This window comes from Triticum aestivum, chromosome 6B (assembly GCF_018294505.1).
Source record: "Triticum aestivum cultivar Chinese Spring chromosome 6B, IWGSC CS RefSeq v2.1, whole genome shotgun sequence".
NCBI lineage: Eukaryota > Viridiplantae > Streptophyta > Magnoliopsida > Poales > Poaceae > Triticum > Triticum aestivum.
The window spans coordinates 676,410,284-676,428,951 of record NC_057810.1 but is presented as its reverse complement, the minus strand read 5'-3'; positions in this window follow the sequence as shown (position 1 = coordinate 676,428,951).

The window sequence follows — 18,668 nt, the reverse complement described above, 5'->3', positions numbered from 1 at the left end:
GCCGGCAACACTAAAGGTATATTTGATATACATGTAATTGATGTGTACCTTACCAGTACTCATAGTAACTCCTGGGTATTTGATACCGGTGCCGTTGCTCACATTTGTAACTCACAGCAGGAGCTACGGAATAAGCGGAGACTGGCGAAGGACGAGGTGACGATGCGCGTCAGGAATGGTTTCAAGGTCGATTTGATCGCCGTCGGCACGCTACCTCTACATTTACCCACGGGATTAGTTATGAACCTCAATAATTGTTATTTAGTGCCATGTTTGAGCATGAACATTGTATCTGGATCTCGTTTAATATGAGATGGCTACTCATTTAAATCCGAGAATAATGGTTGTTCTATTTATATGAAAGATATGTTTTATGGTCATGCCCCGATGGTCAATGGTTTATTCTTAATGAATCTCGAACGTAATGTTACACATATTCATAGTGTGAATACCAAAAGATGTAAAGTTGATAACGATAGTCACACATACTTGTGGCACTGTCGCCTTGGTCACATTGGTGTCAAGCGCATGAAGAAGCTCCATGCTGATGGACTTTTAGAGTCTCTATATTATGAATCATTTGAAACATGCGAACCATGCCACATGGGCAAAATGACCAAGACTCCGTTCTCCGGAACAATGGAGCAAGCAACCAACTTATTGGAAATCATACATACCGATGTGTGCGGTCCAATGAGCATTGAGGCTCGCGGAGGATATCGTTATGTTCTCACTCTCACTGATGGCTTGAGTAGATATGGGTATGTCTACTTGATGAAACACAAGTCTGAGACCTTTGAAAAGTTCAAGGAATTTCAGAATGAGGTAGAGAATCAACGTGACCGAAAGATAAAGTTCCTACGGTCTGATCATGGAGGAGAATACTTAAGTCACGAATTTGGTACACACTTAAGGAAATGTGGAATCGTTTCACAACTCACGCCGCCTGGAACACCTCAGCGTAACAGTGTGTTCGAACATCGTAATCGCACTCTATTGGATATGGTGCGATCTATGATGTCTCTTACTAATTTACCGCTATCATTTTGGGGATACGCTCTAGAGACAGCTACATTCACTTTAAATAGGGCTCCGTCAAAATCCGTTGAGACGACACCGTATGAATTATGGTTTGGGAAGAAACCTAAGATGTCGTTGCTAAAAGTTTGGGGATGCGATGCTTATGTCAAGAAACTTCAACCTGAAAAGCTCGAACCCAAGTCGGAAAAATGCGTCTTCATAGGATACCCTAAGGAAACCATTGGGTATACCTTCTACTTAAGATCCGAGGGCAAGATCTTTGTTGCCAAGAACGGATCCTTTCTGGAAAAAGAGTTTCTCTCGAAAGAAGTAAGTGGGAGGAAAGTAGAACTCGATGAAGTACTACCTCTTGAACCGGAAAGTAGTGCAGCTCAGGAAAATGTTCCTATGGTGCCTACACCAACTGGAGAGGAAATTAATGATGATGATCAAGGTACTTCGGATCAAGTTGCTACTGAACCTCATAGGTCCACAAGGACACGTTCCACACCAGAGTGGTATGGCAACCCTGTCCTGGAAATCATGTTGTTAGACAACGGTGAACCTTCGAACTATGAAGAAGCGATGGTGGGCCTAGATTCCAACAAATGGCTTGAAGCCATGCAATCCGAGATAGAATCCATGTATGAAAACAAAGTATGGACTTTGACAGACTTGCCCGATGATCGGCGAGCGATAGAAAACAAATGGATCTTTAAGAAGAAGACGTACGCGGATGGTAATATTACCATCTATAAAGCTCGACTTGTCGCTAAGGGTTACCGACAAGTTCAAGGGGTTGACTACGATGAGACATTCTCTCCCGTAGCAAAGCTGAAGTCTGTCCGAATCATGTTAGCAATTGCCGCATACTATGATTATGAGATATGGCAGATGGACGTCAAAACGACATTCCTTAACGGACATCTTAAGGAAGAACTGTATATGATGCAGCCAGAGGGTTTTGTCGATCCTAAGAACGCTAACAAAGTATGCAAGCTCCAGCGATCCATTTATGGGCTGGTGCAAGCATCTCGGAGTTGGAACATTCGCTTTGATGAGATGATCAAAGCGTTTGGGTTTATGTAGACTTATGGAGAAGCCTGCGTTTACAAGAAAGTGAGTGGGAGCTCTGTAGCATTTCTCATATTATATGTAGATGACATACTTTTGATGGGAAATGATATAGAACTTTTGGACAACATTAAGGCCTACTTGAACAAGTGTTTTTCAATGAAGGACCTTGGAGAAGCTGCTTACATATTAGGCATCAAGATCTATAGGGATAGATCGAGACGCCTCATAGGTCTTTCACAAAGCACATACCTTGATAAGATTTTGAAGAAGTTCAAAATGGATCAGTCCAAGAAAGGGTTCTTGCCTGTATTGCAAGGTGTGAGATTGAGCTCAGCTCAATGCCCGACCAAGGCAAAAGATAAAGAAGAGATGAGTGCCATCCCCTATGCTTCAGCCATAGGATCTATTATGTATGTCATGTTGTGTACCAGACCGGATGTAAACCTTGCCGTAAGTTTGGTAGGAAGGTACCAAAGTAATCCCGGCAAGGAACACTGGACAGCGGTCAAGAATATCCTGAAGTACCTGAAAAGGACAAAGGACATGTTTCTCGTTTATGGAGGTGACGAAGAGCTCGCCGTAAAGGGTTACGTCGATGCTAGCTTCGACACAAATCTGGATGACTCTATGTCACAAACCGGATACATATATATGTTGAATGGTGGAGCAGTAAGCTGGTGCAGCTGCAAGCAGAGCGTCGTGGCGGGATCTACATGTGAAGTGGAGTACATGGCAGCCTCGGAGGCAGCGCATGAAGCAATTTGGGTGAAGGAGTTCATCACCAACCTAGGAGTCATACCCAATGCGTCGGGGCCGATCAAACTCTTCTGTGACAACACTGGAGCTATTGCCCTTGCCAAGGAGCCTAGGTTTCACAAGAAGACCAGGCATATCAAGCGTCGCTTCAACTCCATCCGTGAAAACATTCAAGATGGAGACATAGATATTTGCAAAGTACACACGGATCTGAATGTCGCAGATCTGTTGACTAAACCTCTTTCGCGAGCAAAACATGATCAACACCAGAACTCTATGGGTGTTCGATTCATCACAATGTAACTAGATTATTGACTCTAGTGCAAGTGAGAGACTGTTGGAAATATGCCCTAGAGGCAATAATAAAAGGATTATTATTATATTTCCTTGTTCATGATAATTGTCTTTATTCATGCTATAATTGTATTATCCGGAAATCGTAATACACGTGTGAATACATAGACCATAATATGTCCCTAGTAAGCCTCTAGTTGACTAGCTCGTTGATCAACAGATAGTCATGGTTTCCTGACTATGGACATTAGATGTCGTTGATAATGGGATCACATCATTAGGAGAATGATGTGATGGACAAGACCCAATCCTAAGCATAGCACAAGATCGTGTAGTTCGTTTTGCTAGAGCTTTTCCAATGTCAAGTATCTTTTCCTTAGACCATGAGATCGTGTAACTCCCGGATACCATAGGAGTGCTTTGGGTGTATCAAACGTCGCAACGTAACTGGGTGACTATAAAGGTGCACTACAGGTATCTCTGAAAGTGTCTGTTGGGTTGACACGGATCGAGACTGGCATTTGTCACTCCGTACGACGAAGAGGTATCTCTGGGCCCACTCGGTAATGCATCATCATAATGAGCTCAAAGTAACCAAGTGTTTGGTCATGGGATCATGCATTACGGTACGAGTAAAGTGACTTGCCGGTAACGAGATTGAACGAGGTATTGGGATACCGACGATCGAGTCTCGGGCAAGTAACATACCGTTTGACAAAGGGAATTGTATACAGGGTTGATTGAATCCTCGACATTGTGGTTCATCCGATGAGATCATCGAGGAGCATGTGGGAGCCAACATGGGTATCCAGATCCCGCTGTTGGTTATTGACCGGAGAGCCGTCTCGGTCATGTCTGCATGTCTCCCGAACCCGTAGGGTCTACACACTTAAGGTTCGGTGACGCTAGGGTTGTATGAATATAAGTATGCAGCAAACCGAAAGTTGTTCGGAGTCCCGGATGAGATCTCGGACATCACGAGGAGTTCCAGAATGGTCCGGAGGTAAAGAATTATATATATGAAGTGCTGTTTTGTCCATCGGGAAAGTTTCGGGGTCATCCGATATTGTACCCGGGACCACCGGAAGGGTCCCGGGGGTCCACCGGGTGGGGCCACCTATCCCGGAGGGCCCCGTGCGCTGAAGTGGGAAGGGAGCCATCCCCTAGTGGGCTGGTGCGCCCCCCCCCCTTGGGCCCCCCTGCGCCTAGGGTTGGAAACCCGAGGGTGGGGGGGCGCACCACTTGCCTTGGGGGGCACTCCACCCCCCCTGGCCGCCGCCCCCTTGGGAGATTCCCATCTCCAGGGCCAGCGCACCCCCCCCGGGTGCCTATATAAAGGAGGGGGGAGGGAGGGCAGCCGCACCCTGAGTCTTGGCGCCTCCCTCCCCCTGCTACACCTCTTCTTCCTCCTGCAGTTGCTTGGCGAAGCCCTGCCGGAGTCCTGCTGCATCCACCACCACGCCGTCGTGCTGCTGGATCTTCATCAACCTCTCCTTTACCCTTGCCGGATCAAGAAGGAGGAGACGTCATCCTATCCGTACGTGTGTTGAACGCGGAGGTGTTGTCCGTTCGGCACTTGGTCATCGGTGATTTGGATCATGGCGAGTACGACTCCATCATCCCCGTTCTCTTGAACGCTTGCGCTCGCGATCTACAAAGGTATGTAGATGCACTCCTATCACTCGTTGCTTAGATGAACTCATAGATGGATCTTCGTGAAACCGTAGAAAAATTTTTATTTTCTGCGACGTTCCCCAACACAAGGAAATATAATAATAATCCTTTTATTATTGCCTCTAGGGCATATTTCCAACACCACCCTGTTGGAAATATGCCCTAGAGGCAACAATAAATTAGTTATTATTATATTTCCTTGTTTATGATAATTGTTTATTATCCAAGCTATAATTGTATTGAAAGGAAACTCAGATACATGTGTGGGTACATAGACAACACCATGTCCCTAGTAAGCCTCTAGTTGACTAGCTCGTTGATCAACAGATGGTTACGGTTTCCTGACCATGGACATTGGATGTCGTTGATAACGGGATCACATCATTAGAGAATGATGTGATGGACAAGACCCAATCCTAAGCCTAGCACAAAGATCGTTAGTTCGTATGCTAAAGCTTTTCCAATGTCAAGTATCATTTCCTTAGACCATGAGATTGTGCAACTCCCGGCTACCGTAGGAATGCTTTGTGTGTACCAAACGTCACAACGTAACTGGGTGGCTATAAAGGTGCACTACAGGTATCTCCGAAAGTGTCTGTTGGGTTTGCACGAATCGAGACTGGGATTTGTCACTCCGCGTAAACGGAGAGGTATCTCTGGGCCCACTCGGTAGGACATCATCATAATGTGCACAATGTGATCAAAGGGTTGATCACGGGATGATGTGTTATGGGACGAGTAAAGAGACTTGCCGGTAACAAGATTGAACTAGGTATCGGCATACCGACGATCGAATCTCGGGCAAGTACAATACCGTTAGACAAAGGGAATTGTATACGGGATTGATTGAGTCCTTGACATCGTGGTTCATCCGATGAGATCAATGTGGAACATGTGGGAGCCAACATGGGTATCCAGATCCCGCTGTTGGTTATTGACCGGAGAACGTCTCGGTCATGTCTGCATGGTTCCCGAACCCGTAGGGTCTACACACTTAAGGTTCGATGACGCTAGGGTTATAAAGGAAGTTCATATGTGGTTACCGAATGTTGTTAGGAGTCCCGGATGAGATCCCGAACGTCATGAGGAGTTCCGGAATGGTCCGGAGGTAAAGATTTATATATGGAAAGTTGTTGTTCGGGTTCCAGGAAAAGTTCGGGTTTTTTCGGTATTGTACCGGGAAGCTTCCAGAAGGTTCCGGAGGATTCCGGAGGGGTCCGGAGGTCCGGAAATTGTTCCACCACGTCCAATACAGTAGCATGGGCTGTAGGGGCGCCCTAGCCTTAATGGGCCAGGGGCACCAGCCCCCCCAAGGCCCATGCGCATGGGAAGGGGAAAACCCTAAGGGGGAGGGCCTCCACTTGACTTGGGAGGCACTCCTCCCCCCCCCCTTGGCCGCCGCCCCCTCCTCAGATTGGATCTGAGGGGGCCGGCCCCCCTTCTCCCTTGCCCCTATATATATGTGGGGGTGGGAGGGCAGCTGCACCACAAGTTCTGGCGCAGCCCTCCCCCTCTCCCAAGTACTCCTCCTCTCTCGCGGTGCTTGGCGAAGCCCTGCAGGATTGCCACGCTCCTCCACCACCACCACGCCGTTGTGCTGCTGCTGGATGGAGACTTCCTCAACCTCTCCCTCTCTCCTTGCTGGATCAAGGCATGGGAGACGTCACCGAGTTGTACGTGTGTTGAACGCGGAGGTGCCGTCTGTTCGGCACTAGGATCTCCGGTGATTTGGATCACGATGAGTACGACTCCTTCAACCCCGTTCTCTTGAACGCTTCCGCTTAGCGATGTACAAGGGTATGTAGATGCACTCTCCTTCCCCTCGTTGCTGGTTTCTCCATAGATAGATCTTGGTGACACGTAGGAAAATTTTGAATTTCTGCTACGTTCCCCAACAGTGGCATCATGAGCTAGGTCTATTGCGTAGATTCTTTGCACGAGTAGAACACAAAGTAGTTGTGGGCATTGATTTTGTTCAATATGCTTACCGTTACTAGTCCAATCTTGTTTCAACAGTATTGTGGGATGAAGCGGCCCGGACCGACCTTACACGTACTCTTACGTGACACAGGTTCCACCGACTGACATGCACTTGGTGCATAAGGTGGCTAGCGGGTGCCAGTCTCTCCCACTTTAGTCGGAACGGATTCGATGAAAAGGGTCCTTATGAAGGGTAAATAGCAATTGACATATCACGTTGTGGTTTTTGCGTAGGTAAGAAACGTTCTTGCTAGAAACCCATAGCAGCCACGTAAAACATGCAAACAACAATTAGAGGACGTCTAACTTGTTTTTGCAGGGTATGCTATGTGATGTGATATGGCCAAGAAGAATGTGATGAATGATATGTGATGTATGAGATTGATCATGTTCTTGTAATAGGAATCACGACTTGCATGTCGATGAGTATGACAACCGGCAGGAGCCATAGGAGTTGTCTTAATTTATTGTATGACCTGCGTGTCATTAAACAACGCCATGTAATTACTTTACTTTATTGCTAACCGGTAGCCATAGTAGTAGAAGTAATAGTTGGCGAGACAACTTCATGAAGACACGATGATGGAGATCATGATGATGGAGATCATGGTGTCATGCCGGTGACGATGATGATCATGGAGCCCCGAAGATGGAGATCAAAAGGAGCAAAATGATATTGGCCATATCATGTCACTATTTGATTGCATGTGATGTTTATCATGTTTATGCATCTTATTTGCTTAGAACGACGGTAGTAAATAAGATGATCCCTCATTAAAATTTCAAGAAAGTGTTCCCCCTAACTGTGCACCGTTGCGAAAGTTCGTCGTTTCGAAGCACCACGTGATGATCGGGTGTGATAGATTCTTACGTTCACATACAACGGGTGTAAGCCAGATTTACACACGCGAAACACTTAGGTTAACTTGACGAGCCTAGCATGTACAGACATGGCCTCGGAACACAAGAGACCGAAAGGTCGAGCATGAGTCGTATGGAGGATACGATCAACATGAAGATGTTCACCGATGATGACTAGTCCGTCTCACGTGATGATCGGACACGGCCTAGTTGACTCGGATCATGTAATCACTTAGATGACTAGAGGGATGTCTATCTGAGTGGGAGTTCATAAGATGAACTTAATTATCCTGAACATAGTCAAAAGATCTTTGCAAATTATGTCGTAAGCTCGCGCTTTAGTTCCACTGTTTAGATATGTTCCTAGAGAAAATATAGTTGAAAGTTGACAGTAGCGATTATGCGGACAGTAGAAAGCTTATGTCCTTAATGCACCGCTCAGTGTGCTGAACCCCAAACGTCGTTTGTGGATGTTGCGAACATCGGACATACACGTTTTGATAACTACGTGATAGTTCAGTTAAACGGTTTAGAGTTGAGGCACCAAAGACGTTTTTGAAACATCGCGGAACATATGAGATGTTTCGAGGGCTGAAATTGGGATTTCAGGCTCGTGCCCACGTCAAGAGGTATAAGACCTCCGACGATTTTCTTAGCCTGCAAACTAAGGGAGAAAAGCTCAATCGTTGAGCTTGTGCTCAGATTGTCTGAGTGCAACAATCACTTGAATCGAGTGGGAGTTGATCTTCCAGATGAGATAGTGATGTTTCTCCAAAGTCATTGCCACCAAGCTGCTAGAGCTTCGTGATGAACTATAACATATCAGGGATAGATATGATGATCCTTGAGGTATTCGCGATGTTTGACACCGCGAAAGTAGAAATCAAGAAGGAGCATCAATTGTTGATGGTTGGTGAAACCACTAGTTTCAAGAAGGGCAAGGGCAAGAAGGGATACTTCATGAAACGGCAAATCAGCTGCTGCTCTAGTGAAGAAACCCAAGGTTGAACCCAAACCCGAGACTAAGTGCTTCTGTAATAAGGGGAACAGCCACTGGAGCAGAATTACCCTAGATACTTGGTAGATGAGAAGGCTGGCAAGGTCGATAGAAGTATATTGGATATACATTATGTTAATGTGTACTTTACTAGTACTCCTAGTAGCACCAGGGTATTAGATACCGGTTCGGTTGCTAAGTGTTAGTAACTCGAAATAAAAGAGCTACGGAATAAACGGAGACTAGCTAAAGGTGAGCTGACGATATGTGTTGGAAGTGTTTCCAAGTTTGATGTGATCAAACATCGCACGCTCCCTCTACCATCAAGATTAGTATTAAACCTGAATAATTGTCATTTGGTGTTTGCGTTGAGCATAGACATGATTGGATTATGTCTATCGCAATACGGTTATTCATTTAAGGAGAATAATGGTTACTCTATTTATTTGAATAATACCTTCAATGGTCTTGCACCTAAAGGAATGGTTTATTGAATCTCGATCGTAGTGATACACATTTTCATGCCAAAAGATATAAGATAGTAATGATAGTACCACTTACTTGTGGCACTGCCATGTAAGTCATATTGGTATAAAACGCATGAAGAAGCTCCATGTTGATGGATCTTTGGACTCACTCGTTTTTGAAAAGTTTGAGACATGCGAACCATGTCTATTGGTGTATACGCATGAAGAAACTCCATGCAGATGGATCGTTTGGACTCACTTGATTTTGAATCACTTGAGATATGCAAATCATACCACATGGGCAAGATGACTGAAAAGCCTCGTTTTCAGTAAGATGGAACAAGATAGCAACTTGTTGGAAGTAACACATTTTGATGTGTGCAGTCCAATGAGTGCTGAGGCATGCAGTGAATATCGTTATGTTCTTACTTCACAGATGATTCGAGTAGATGTTGAGTATATTTACTTGATGAAACACAAGTCTGAATTATTGAATGGTTCAAGTAATTTCAGAGTGAAGTTGAAGATCATCGTGACAAGAGGATAAAATGTCTATGATATGATCATAGAGATGAGTATCTGAGTTACGAGCTTTGGCACGCAATTAAGACATTGTGGAAATTGTTTCACAATTAATACCGCCTGGAACACCATAGTGTGATGGTGTGTCCGAACATCATAGTTGCACCCTATTGGATATGGTGCGTACCATGATGTCTCTTATCGAATTACCACTATCGTTCATGGGTTAGGCATTAGAGACAACCGCACTCACTTTAATAGGGCACCACGTAATTCCGTTGAGACGACACCGTTTGAACTATGGTTTGGAGAAACCTAAGTTGTCGTTTCTTAAAAGTTTGGGGCTGCGACGCTTATGTGAAAAAGTTTCAGGTTGATAAGCTCGAACCCAAAGCGGATAAAATGCATCTTCATAGGACACCCAAAACAGTTGGGTATACCTCCTAATTCAGATCCGAAAGCAATAGGGATTGTTTCTTGAATCGGGTCCTTTCTCGAGGAAAAGTTCGTCTCGAAAATTGAGTGGGAGGATGGTGGAGACTTGATGAGGTTATTGAACCATCACTTCAACTAGTGTGTAGCAGGGCACAGGAAGTTGTTCCTATGGCGCCTACACCAATTGAAGTAGAAGCTTATGATAGTGATCATGAAGTTTCGGATCAAGTCACTACCGTACCTCGTAGGGTGACAAGGATGTGTACTACTTCAGAGTGGTACAGTAATCCTGTCTTGAAGGTCATGTTGCTAGACAACAATGAACCTACGAGCTATGGAGAAGCGATGGTGGCCCATATTCCAACAAATGGTTAGAAGCCATGAAATCCGAGATAGGATCCATGTATCATAACAAAGCATGGACTTTGGTGGACTTGCCCGATGATCGGCAAGCCATTGAGATAAATGGACCTTTAAGAAGAAGACGGATGTGGACGGTAATGTCACCGTCTATGAAGCTCGACTTGTGGCGAAGAGTTTTTCACAAGTTCAAGGAGTTGACTACGATGAGATTTTCTCATCCGTAGCGATGCTTAAGTCCGTCGGAATCATGTTAGCATTAGCTGCATTTATGAAATCTGGCAGATGGATGTCAAAACGAGTTTCCTTACCAGTTTTCGTAAGGAAAGGTTGTATGTGATACAATCAGAAAGGTTTTGTCGATCCTAAGGATGCTAAAAGGTATGCTAGCTCCAGCGATCCTTCCATGGACTGGAGTAAGCATCTCGGAGTTGGAATATGCACTTTGATAAGATGATCAAAGATTTTGGGTTTATACAAAGTTTATGAGAAACTTGTATTTCCAAAGAAGTGAGTGGGAGCACTATAGAATTTCTGATGAGTATATGTTGTTGACATATTGTTGATCAGAAATGATGTAGAATTTCTGGAAAGCATATAGGGTTATTTGAAAGTGTTTTTCAAGTGAAAACCTGGATTAAGCTACTTGAACATTGAGCATCAAGATCTATGAGGATAGATCAAAAACCACTTAATGGTACTTTCAAATGAGCATATACCTTGACATGATCTTGAAGGTGTTCAAGATGGATCAGTCAAAGAAGGAGTTCTTTCCTGAGATGTAAGGTATGAAGTTAAGACTTAAAGCTCGACCACGGCAGAAAAGAGAGAAAGGACGAAGGTCGTCCCCTATGCTTTAGACGTAGGCTCTACAGCATGCTATGCTAAGTACCGCACCTGATGTGTGCCTTGCCACATGTCTGGCAAGAGGGTACAAAGGTGATCAAGGAGTGGATCACCAGATAGCGGTAAAAAAATTGTCCTTGGAGTAATAAGGACATGTTTCTCGATTATGGAGGTGATAAAGAGTTCGGCGTAAAGGGTTACGTCGATGCAAGCTTTAACACCTATCCGAATGACTCTGAGTAGCAAACCGGATACGTATAGTGGAGAAACCTTTTGGAATATCTCCAAGTGGAGCATGGAAGCAGCATTTACAATATGACATAGAGAATTGCGAAGTACATACAGATCTGAATATTGCAGACCCGTTGACTAAAACCTCTCTCACAAGCGAAACATGATCAAACCCCAGAACTCATTGAGTCTTAATCACATGATGATGTGAACTAGTTTAATGACACTAGTAAACTCTTTGGATGTTGGTCACATGGCGATGTGACCTGTGAGTATTAATCACATGGCGATGTGAACTAGATTATTGACTCTAGTGCAAGTGGGAGACTGTTGGAAATATGCCCTAGAGGCAATAATAAATTAGTTATTATTATATTTCCTTGTTTATGATAATCGTTTATTATCCATGCTATAATTGTATTGAAAGGAAACTCAGATACATGTGTGGGTACATAGACAACACCATGTCCCTAGTAAGCCTCTAGTTGACTAGCTCGTTGATCAACAGATGGTTATGGTTTCCTGACCATGGACATTGGATGTCGTTGATAACGGGATCACATCATTAGAAGAATGATGTGATGGACAAGACCCAATCCTAAGCCTAGCACAAAGATCGTAGTTCGTATGCTAAAGCTTTTCTAATGTCAAGTATCATTTCCTTAGACCATGAGATTGTGCAACTCCTGGATACCGTAGGAATGTTTTGGGTGTACCAAACGTCACAACGTAACTGGGTGGCTATATAGGTGCACTACATGTATCTCCGAAAGTGTCTGTTGGGTTGGCACGAATCGAGACTGGGATTTGTCACTCCGTGTAAACGGAGAGGTATCTCTGGGCCCACTCGGTAGGACATCATCATAATGTGCACAATGTGATCAAAGGGTTGATCACGGGATGATGTGTTACGGAACGAGTAAAGAGACTTGCCGGTAACGAGATTGAACTAGGTATCGGCATAACGACGATCGAATCTCGGGCAAGTACAATACCGTTAGACAAAGGGAACTGTATACGGGATTGATTGAGTCCTTGACATCGTGGTTCATCCGATGAGATCATCGTGGAACATGTGGGAGCCAACATGGGTATCCAGATCCCGCTGTTGGTTATTGACCGGAGAACGTCTCGGTCATGTCTGCATGGTTCCCGAACCCGTAGGGTCTACACACTTAAGGTTCGATGACGCTAGGGTTATAAAGGAAGTTCATATGTGGTTACCGAATGTTGTTCGGAGTCCCGGATGAGATCCCGAACGTCACGAGGAGTTCCGGAATGGTCCGGAGGTAAAGATTTATATATGGAAAGTTGTTGTTCGGGTTCCGGGAAAAGTTCGGGTTTTCTCGGTATTGTACCGGGAAGCTTCCAGAAGATTCCGGAGGATTCCGGAGGGGTCCGGAGGTCAGGAAATTGTTCCACCACGTCCAATACAGTAGCATGGGCTGTAGGGGGGCTCCCTAGCCTTAATGGGCCAGGGGCACCAGCCCCCCCAAGGCCCATGCGCATGGGAAGGGGAAAACCCTAAGGGGGAGGGCCTCCACTTGACTTGGGAGGCACTCCTCCCCCCCTTGGCCGCCGCCCCCTCCTCAGATTGGATCTGAGGGGGCTGGCCCCCTTCTCCCTTGCCCCTATATATATGAGGGGGGTGGGAGGGCAGCCGCACCACAAGTTCTGGCGCAGCCCTCCCCCTCTCCCAAGTACTCCTCCTCTCTCGCGGTGCTTGGCGAAGCCCTGCAGGATTGCCACGCTCCTCCACCACCACCACGCTGTTGTGCTGCTGCTGGATGGAGTCTTCCTCAACCTCTCCCTCTCTCCTTGCTGGATCAAGGCATGGGAGACGTCACCGGGCTGTACGTGTGTTGAACGCGGAGGTGCCATCCGTTCGGCACTAGGATCTCCGGTGATTTGGATCACGACGAGTACGACTCCTTCAACCCCGTTCTCTTGAATGCTTCCGCTTAGCGATCTACAAGGGTATGTAGATGCACTCTCCTTCCCCTCATTGCTGGTTTCTCCATAGATAGATCTTTGTGACACGTAGGAAATTTTTGAATTTCTGCTACGTTCCCCAACACACACCCCCCCCCCATATTTATATAGGGACCCCAGGGGGGCGGCGGCCAAGGGGGGAAACTTGCCCCCCAAGGCAAGTGGAGGCGCCCCCTCCCCTAGGGTTCCCAACCCTAGGCGTAGAGGGGGGCCCAGGGGGGCGCACCAGCCCACCAGGGGCTGGTTCCCCTCCCACTTTAGCCCATGGGGCCCTCCGGGATGGGTGGCCCCACCCGGCGGACCCCCGGGACCCTTCCGGTGGTCCCGGTACAATACCGGTGACCCCCGAAACTTTCCCGATGGCCAAAACTCGACTTCCCATATATAATTCTTTACCTACGAACCATTCCGGAACTCCTCGTGACGTCCGGGATCTCATCCGGGACTCCGAACAACTTTCGGTTTGCTGCATACTCATATCTCTACAACCCTAGCGTCACCGAACCTTAAGTGTGTAGACCCTATGGGTTCGGGAGACACGTAGACATGACCGAGACGGCTCTCCGGTTTAACCGACAGCAGGATCTGGATACCCATGTTGGCTCCCACATGCTCCTCGATGATCTCATCAGATGAACCACGATGTCGAGGATTCAAGCAACCCCGTATACAATTCCATTTGTCAATCGGTATGTTACTTGCCCGAGATTCGATCGTCGGTATCCCAATACCTCATTCAATCTCGTTACCGGCAAGTCACTTTACTCGTACCGTAATGCATGATCCCGTGACCAGACACTTGGTCACTTTGAGCTCATTATGATGATGCATTACCGAGTGGGCCCAGAGATACCTCTCCGTCATACGGAGTGACAAATCCCAGTCTCGATCCGAGTCAACCCAACAGACACTTTCGGAGATGCCCGCAGTATATCTTTATAGTCACCCAGTTACGTTGTGACGTTTGATACACCCAAAGCACTCCTACGATATCCGGGAGTTACACAATCTCATGGTCTAAGGAAAAGATACTTGACATTGGAAAAGCTCTAGCAAACGAACTACATGATCTTGCGCCATGCTTAGGATTGGGTCTTGTCCATCACATCATTCTCCTAATGATGTGATCCCATTATCAATGACATCTAATGTCCATAGTCAGGAAACCATGACTATCTGTTGTTCAATGAGCTAGTTAACTAGAGGCTCACTAGGGACATATTGTGGTCTATGTATTCACACGTGTATTACGATTTCCGAATAATACAATTATAGAATGAATAAAAGACAATTATCATGAACAAGGAAATATAATAATAATCCTTTTATTATTTCCTCTAGGGCATATTTCCAACATACCCGACAGTAACAATCGCAGAGGTGCTCCCTTTATGCCCTAGACGAACTAACGGGAACGTAGGGCATAAACACAGGAGCCAGGCAACCCAGCTTGGCCAAAACTTAAGTCATATCGATGCATATAATGGTGAAGAAAAGGTACATATGGAAAAGGGACACATATGCAGTGGGCGTGATGCCCGGAAGATAAATATATTAAGCTTCTATATAGGAATCCCACAGGTATAATGAGTGCACATACTTGAAGATTAGCACGTCACGAGTGTGTAGTCGAGTCACACTTAAAGCCTTAGAGACATAAAAAGAGAGAGGATATAACTAAAAAGTAAAAAAGGGCGGAGTGAAGGAGACGAACCAAGAGTTCGACGCTAGGCTAGAATCTTCGGAGTCTGGCCGCATTCCATGGGTTTGGATCGAGTCAATTATCCGATGCATCACGCAGGCGGTACGCTCCTCCGATGAGAACTTTATCAATGATGAAGGAACCCTCCCACTTGGGCTTGAGCTTGTCCTTTTTCTTCTTCGGTAGGCGTAGAACGAGTTCGCCAATGTTATAGGTTTTGGCCCATACTTCTCTACTTTGATACCTGTGAGCCTGTTGCTGATAAAATGCGGAGTGAGCTTTTGCGACGTCGCGCTCCTCCTCTAGGGCATCTAAACTGTCCTGCCGATCAAGCTCGGCTTCTCTCTCTTCATACATGCGCACTCGAGGTGAGTCATGAATAATATCGCAGGGCAATACCGCCTCTGCGCCGTACACCATGAAGAAGGGTGTGTATCCGGTGGTGCGATTTGGCGTGTTCCATAGCCCCCATAGTACGGAGTCAAGGTCCTTGACCCAGTGTGTGTCTGATTCCTTCAGAGATTGCACTAGTCTGGGTTTGATGCCGCTCATAATAAGACTGTTTGCTTGTTCAACTTGACCATTTGTTTGAGGGTGATAGACAGAGGCGTAATCAAGCTTAATGCCCATGTTGCCGCACCAAGTTTTCACCTCATCGGCTATGAAATTGGAGCCATTATCAGTGATGATGATGAGGGGAACACCAAAGCGGTGCACGACCCCTGATATGAAGTCTAACACTGGTCTGGATTCGGCTGTTTTAAGTGGTTTGGCCTCTATCCATTTGGTGAATTTATCCACCATGACCAACATGTATTTTTTCTTATGGCTTCCTCCTTTAAGGGGTCCGACCATATCGAGCCCCCAGACCGCAAACGGCTATGTTATGGGTATTGTTTGGAGAGCGGTGGGCGGCATATGGCTTTGGTTGGCGAAGAGCTAGCAACCGATGCAATGTTGGACGAGGTCCTGTGCATCTACTCGGGCTGTCGGCCAGTAGAAACATGTGCGGAAGGCCTTGCTTACAAGGGCCCAAGTTGCGGCGTGGTGGCCGCCGAGTCCAGCATGAATTTCAGCCAAGAGCTTCCGCCCTTCCTCTTCGGAGATACATCTTTGAAGTACTCCGGTAGCGCTTTTCTTATAAAGCTCTCCCTCGTGGACCTTGTAGGCTTTAGAGCGCCGCACAATGCAGCGTGCCTCATTTTGATCCTCGGGGAGTTCTTGCCTATTTAGGTAGGCTAAGAAGGGTTCGGTCCATGGGGCGATGACAGCCATGATCAAATGGGTCGAAGGTGTTATTTCAGTGGTAGAGCCTCCGATTATGTCAGTGTGTTCGAAATCTGGGGTTGAGGTCGGATCCGGACTAGTATTGCCGGTCTCCCCTTGCCACACCACGGATGGCTTGAACAGACTTTCCAGGAAGATGTTAGGTGGGACGGGGTCGCGCTTAGCGCCGATGCGGGCAAGGATATCTGCCACTTGATTGTTTTCTCGAACCACATGATGAAATTCAAGCCCCTCGAATCATGCTGACATTTGGTGGACGACATTACAATAAGCCGCCATTTTTAGATCCTTGGCGTCGAAGTCTACATTTATTTGAGATTGCAAGGTTTGAATCCCCACGCACTTTTAGGCACTGGATGCCCATGGAGACAGCCATCCGAAGGCCATGCAACAGAGCCTCGTATTTGGTTGCATTGTTGGAGTCTGTGTATAGTATTTGGAGTACGTATTGGACTGTATCTCCAGTGGGGGATGTCAAAATGACACCCACTCACAGACCAACCAACATTTTGGAGCCGTCAAAGTGCATGATCCAATTGGAGTATGCGCCGAACTCTTTAGGGAGTTGGGCATCTGTCCATTCAGGGACGAAGTCAGCCAGTACTTGCGATTTAATGGATCGTCGTGGTTTATATGTAATGTAGAACGGGATGAGCTCGATGGCCCACTTAGCAATCCGGCTCGTGGCATCGATTATTTATTATATCGTTGAGTGGTACTTCGGAGGCCACCGTGATTGAACACTCTTGAAAGTAGTGTCGTAGTTTCCGGGATGCCATGAAGACCGAGTATGCTATCTTTTGATACTGTGGGTACCGTGACTTGCACTGCGGGAACTTATGTCCGTCCTCCTCTCGTTCGACGACGAGCACTGCGCTTACAACTTGGTGTGTTGCAGCTATGTATAACAACATGGGTTCGCCAATGTTTGGTGGGCCAGGATTGGGTTGCTGGCCAAGAGGGCCTTTACTTCTTCCAGTTTGGCTGTCGCCGCATCCGTCCACTCGAAGTGTTCGGTGCGTCGAAGAAGGCGATAAAGAGGTAGTGCCTTTTCTCCCAATCGGGAGATAAAGCGGCTTAAGGCAGCCACGCATCCGGTTAATTTCTGGATTTGTTTGAGGTCTGTTGCGATAGCCAACTGTGACAAAGCTCGGATTTTAGCCGGGTTTGCTTCAATTCCTCTATTGGAAACGATGAAGCCCAGCAGCTTTCCGGAGGGAACGCCAAAAACACATTTTTCCGGATTGAGCTTGATGTCATATGTTCGGAGGTTGTCGAATGTGAGCCTCAGGTCGTCTATTAAAGATTCGACGTATCTAGTCTTGATGACCACATCGTCCACGTATGCCTCAACTGTTTTGCCGATTTATTTTTCCAGGCATGTCTCAATCATGCGTTGGTAGGTAGCACCGGCATTTTTGAGCCCAAAAGGCATGGTCTTGAAACAGAAGGGGCCATATGGGGTGATAAATGCCATTGCGGCTTGGTCGGACTCCGTCATCTTGATTTGATGGTATTCGGAGTACACATCGAGGAAGCACAATGAGTCATGTCCTGCGGTAGCGTCGATGATTTGATCGATGCGGGGGAGGAGGAAGGGATCCTTAGGGCAAGCCTTATTGAGGTCCTTGAAATTGACATATAGGCACCAGGATTTATCCTTCTTTGGTAGCATCACTAGGTTTGCTTGCCAATTCGGGTGTTTTATTTCTCTGATGAATTCGGCTTCGAGTAACTTGGCTAGTTCCTCTCCCATAGCTTGTCATTTAGGCTCTGAAAAGCGCTGTAGTGTCTGCTTGACCAGCTTATATCCCTTCAATTTGTTGAGACTATGCTCGGCCAGCCTGCGTGGGATCCCCGGCATATCTGAAGGGTGCCAGGCGAAGATGTCCCAATTCTCGCGTAAAAACGCCCGCAATGCAGCATCAATTGTGGGGTTCAGCTGTGCCCCGATGGATGCTGTTTTTGTAGAGTCCGTTGGGTGGACTTGGAATTTGACTATTTCGTCCGCTGGTTTGAAAGAGGTGGACTTGGATCGCTTATCGAGTATCACGGCGTCCCTATCCACTGTGGAGCATAATGCAGTTAATTCTTCGGCCGCGAGGGCTTTGGATCATGCCTCAAGGGCCAGGGCGGTGGTTTTATTTTTGGTGCGGAGTGCTATGTG